We start from the raw sequence: 5215 nt of genomic DNA, 5'->3' as shown, positions 1-5215 counted from the left end.
AATTGGGGTAAATTGAGACCAATTTGATAAACATTTGGAGTAATTTTGGGAAAATATGGGCCTCTAAAGGGCAATTTGGGGTTTTGGTGAAGGATGGTCAAATTGGTCAAATTTGGTCATGTAATAGTTGAGAAAAATAAAATTGGGAATATTTAGGAGGTTTTGGGAATTTTTGGGATTTTTTGGAATTTTTGAAATTTTTGGCCAAGGAGGGGTATTTTGGTAATTTGGGGGAATTTAGGGGAAAAAGGCTAAGTTGGGTGTCTTGGTAGAGTTGGAGTGTCAATCACCATCAATAAGTCATGGACTAATGGAAACCCCATTTTGGGTTCTCTATGTAGTAGCATTTTGGGTTTAGGAGATCACCTACATGAGTCTCCCAAAAGTATCAAGGGACCAAAGCCTAGAATTTTGTGTTTAGGGTAGTGACTGATTGTGAGTGTAAGTGATTGCAAATGAGTGCTTTAGCCCTAGACCAACACCCAGGGCCCTAAGGTCCAACAATCCTAAGGGTGACTCATCTTGAGTTCCCCTATAATGACCCCACCTACTAAATGCTAGAGGTTAGGACTAATATGTGGAACTTCAAGTTGAGTATAGAAGAGTTTGGAATTTCTAATGGTGATGGCTCATTGTCTAGTTTTGTAAGAATAGTTAATAGGAAAGTCCTACGGCTAGACCTTAGGCTACTAAAGAGGAAAAACTAAACCTCAACCAAAAGTGAGGTCAACATCCCCCCATTTTTCTCTCAACTTACTTCTTTTATAATTTTCCAAGAGGTGTCTTAATATCTCTTCAAAATGTGTCCCGATTAGATGTATTTTCCAAGGGATGCCTCATTTCACAAGTTTTTACCTATATTTTTGTTTATAGTGGTCATAACCACCCTCTTTAGCCAATAGGTGCCTCAAATGTCCCTTCAAAATTTGCCAAAATGAATTAACCCATTAAATAACTTCCTCTGGAGCATAAGCGCGGGGCCTCTGGTGCTTAGGCGCGGTTTTCTTTGTTTCACCGGCGCATAGGAGCCAAAACACTTTTGCACCATTTTTGCATTTTTGCTCCAAATCTGATCTTTTTTCACTCTTTTTAGCATTTTTCACTTTTTACTTGTACCTGAAAGAAAAACACACAAATACTTTTCATTATAGCACAATATCTAAAAAATAGGGATAAAAATGTGTCTAAAAACACTATATATTTTAGGCGTATCACTTTGCAATGGTGCCAAAAAATTGATCCCGAGCATAAGCTAAGTGAATTCTTATCAAAGAAAATAAGATTACAGTTATAATATTTAAATATGAGATACTACGCAAGTATACGTATCGTTATCAAGTAATATATGACTTTTTGATTAAGTCCCGAATATTGGACCCACAGGGAAAACTACAATATGCAACTTACAAAACAAAAGAAATTAGATAACAAAATTCAACTTAGTAAAATATTCTTACTTAAACTCTAGATATTAAAATAGGAATGAAAGTTTGATTCTTTTTCTAATTTTTGATAATTAAAAATAAAGTAAGCAATAAAGTAAGCAACTAATTAACTTAATTAATTACTTGCAAGATGAAGGCATTTTTTTTCTTATCATGAATTAGTAACAAGTATAAGAATTATGTTGTGGAAGTATTTTAATTGTGTTGTGTTAAACATGAGCAATAACATTTCTTACCCTTACTAGAGATGCTATAAAGAGCATTGGTTAATCTATAGTTTGAATAGTCTTGAAGACGGGTTAGGTAGGAAAGATATTAAATCTCACTCTAGAGTTCCCTCTTCTCCCTCCACCTGGGGGCTGACATCTCGTATCAAAACCTAAAACTATAAATCAAATTGGGGGTTTTAATCTGTCACTCTAAAGTCCTCTAATTCTACACTCTTCAAAGTTTATTTTTCTATTCATTTGCACTCAACCCCATGAACTACATTCACGTCCATGAAATCAAATGTGATTCTTACCATTTATTGACTGATACAATACCATCTCGGATCTTACATGTTCTCACAATAGGCATTAACATCTTAATTGGTCAAATCAAGAAGTAAATAAAGTACAAGATTTGAAATCATCACAACTTCTTCCTACATTAAAGAATAATAGTTCACACAACTTCTTTTCAATACTTAATCACTTATCATTTTAAGAAAAAAGATAAAATAAAACTAGTCAGAATTCATGGAGAAAACACAATCACACTTGATTTTAAAAGTAGAAATCATGCACATAAACAAGAAGTCTAAATTAAAACCAAATGTAGTCACAAAGATAAACACATATCTCAAATCCTCTCCAGCAAATATCTTGAAGTTCCATTGAACTATTGAATCTCTTCCTTCACTTATAATACAAACTAAAACTCAAAATAAAAAGAAAAGGTGGTCGTCAGCGGTGGCGATGATTTATGGTGGTTACTCTGAATGGATGCATGATGATTGGCCCGTCTCCCTTGATGATCCAAGTCCTCTTTAATAAAAATCCAAGAGGAGTTTTGGTGTCTCTTCAAAATGTGTCTTCATTCAATGAATCTTCTAGAAATTGCCTCCTTTCAAAATCTAATTGAATGAATTTTTGTGTCCATAAACTATTTCCCACGTTTTTACCAAAGGTTGCTTCAAACACCTCTTCAAAAATTTGACCAAATTCAATGAATTATCAAATAACTACTTCTGACGCTTAAGAGCGGCGCTTAAGCGCAGGGTACCTGGTGCTTAGGTGTGGCTCTCTCTGTATAACTGGCGCGTAGGCGCCGATTCTCGGCGCTTAGGTGCTTCAGTTCATTTTTGCACCTTCTTCATTTTTATTCCAAATTTGATCTTTTTTCACTCCTTTTACCATTTTTCATTCATTTGATTGTACCTAAAAGAAAATTACATAAATATCATTCATTAAAGCGCAAGGTATAAAAATGTGTACATAAAGACTATATATTTTAGGTGTATCACTCATCTACGTGAACTCATTTATGTTTGAGACCACGCGTGATGCTAGACAGATGTTATTTTAGCATCTAAATTATATTTGACGCTAATTCATATTTTTTTTATAGTGTGAGATCAAAGGACATGGAGGGGATTTTTTAAAAGGGTAAGGGAGAGTCATTTTGGTAAATTTGTCCGGATAGTTATGGTAATTATGGAAAAATGCAAGTATATGTCATTTTAAAGAGGAGAAGACAATGACTTTAATGGTTAAACCCTATTCAAACTAAGGTCCCTAACTCAAGTTATGGGCATTTGAAGTGGCTAGGTGGTTGGGAGTTGGTTATGCTCCAAAATTGGACTTTACATTGGGTAGAGAAAAATACAAAAAAATTCAATGATGTAAGTGGTTTTGGTCAAATCAAGCTCCATGTAAAGTATTATCAATCAAATTGGGCTCAATCTCTCGAAAGGGAGAAAATAATGAATTTTGACTAGAGTTTTTATTTGATTTTACTTGACGAAATTGTGTATTTGTAATTTAAAACAACTTTAATTGCAACCTAAACTTAATTTGAAGTTGTTTTGAGGTAATTATAGCCAAATTACGCTTTAATTATTGAAATTATTATTTTTCTCTTTCTTGATTATCGTATACTCAACAGGCCTCCAAACGAAGTCAAATTTTGGCACTAATGAACTCGTTTGAAAGCTTTCAACGATATGGACGTAATGATAAATTATGTTTTTTAAAATAATGATTTATTGAAACTTTTTTATGTATGACCATTTTTTATGCATAGAAACCTTAGTGCGTAATTTTACATAAAAACAGTATTTGATGACCACCAACTGGTTTGAATGCTCCTCATATGTGATTATGAAGATCATGTAACTTACAAAATGTAATTTGGATCACGAGATTGACCCGAGAAGAAACTAACAATTTTAGATCTTGTAACGATAATATTCATGCACAAAAAATTTGAATTAATAAGTTTTACATAAAAGTTATTTCAAATGATCGTCGAACAAGTTTGCATGGTATTTTTATGTGATAATAACTCTCTTGTAACATTCAAAATGAATACTTGAGTTCTACAATGATCCCTGGAGAAAAAAAATGATAATATCAAGGTTTTAGTGATTAAGGTTTTTTTTTTTGTTATCATTGGGTTTGGTTAAAATTGATCGTATTTGAAGATTATTTTTGCCTAACTTTGATTTGTATTAAGTTAAAACTCATTTTTATTAAATTAGGGTTTGCCCAAGACTATGCACAACTGAAATCAAGTTAAATTTAAGCCAAGTAAATAGAGTTGAATAAAAATGAAATCAATAAGAGCCACTTGCTCATCAACTTTTCAATTTCCATGAGATCCAAGTCCAAACCAAGACTGAATGGTCTCTATTTTTCCTATTCTGCATGTGATACCAACCCTTATTGAAGCCTAATTATTTTTTCTAGCTCCATGTTACTCACTTAAGCTAGCCCCTTGTGAAGACTTAGGTGATTTTTCTTCCACACGATCAAAAGTTTCCATTTTTGCTCGTCTCCTTCAATTTATAGAGACCTAACTGAAGACATGGCTTCTTGTTCAAACCGGCAAGCCCCTTTCAATCCAACCTAAGCCAAAATCAGAAACCAAAATTTTGTTTGCCTTATCATTTTGTCACCTCGCTAATCATTGTCATTATTGTCGCCGCTTCACTCGAAAATGTATAAAATGAGCTCGGAAGGGTGATTTTAAAATTTTCTATGCAAGGAATCTTGAGTGCTTGTATAAGGGAATTGGGTGCCACTCAGGAAAATTGCAACTTGCCCAAAAAATCCTTATAAAAAAATTAAGGGATATAAGTAATGACTGAACCAAGTTTCCCATGAATATCATGTAACTTACAAAATGTAATTTAGAAGCTTGAGTATATGTTTAGGGAATTAAGTACCTTCAAAAAAAGTAAAGTGCCTATTTGAAGAAATTTGTGCTTGTGATTTTACTGTTTGTAGGTACACTAAGCATCTTATAGACCATAAGTTAAATACTTTGCTTTGGTCCCCAACCGCAGTGTCTCGCGACATTGACCAGTGCTTCTTATAGACAACTAAGAAGGTTGGCATCTTCTCAGCACACCCAAACAAAGGTGAAGGTCGGGAGGCTGCCAAGCAATTTTTTAAAATTTTGACTTGTAAATGACTTGAAATTTTTCCAACTTATAATATAAATGAGGATTGCCGAAAATTTAAAATAATTTGAAATTTGAGCTTTAAAATTTAGGATCTTATGGC

Source organism: Phalaenopsis equestris, unplaced genomic scaffold, assembly GCF_001263595.1.
Source record: "Phalaenopsis equestris unplaced genomic scaffold, ASM126359v1 Scaffold000061, whole genome shotgun sequence".
Classification (NCBI taxonomy): Eukaryota; Viridiplantae; Streptophyta; class Magnoliopsida; order Asparagales; family Orchidaceae; genus Phalaenopsis; species Phalaenopsis equestris.
The sequence above is the reverse complement of the archived record's forward strand: the minus strand, read 5'-3'. Positions refer to the sequence as shown.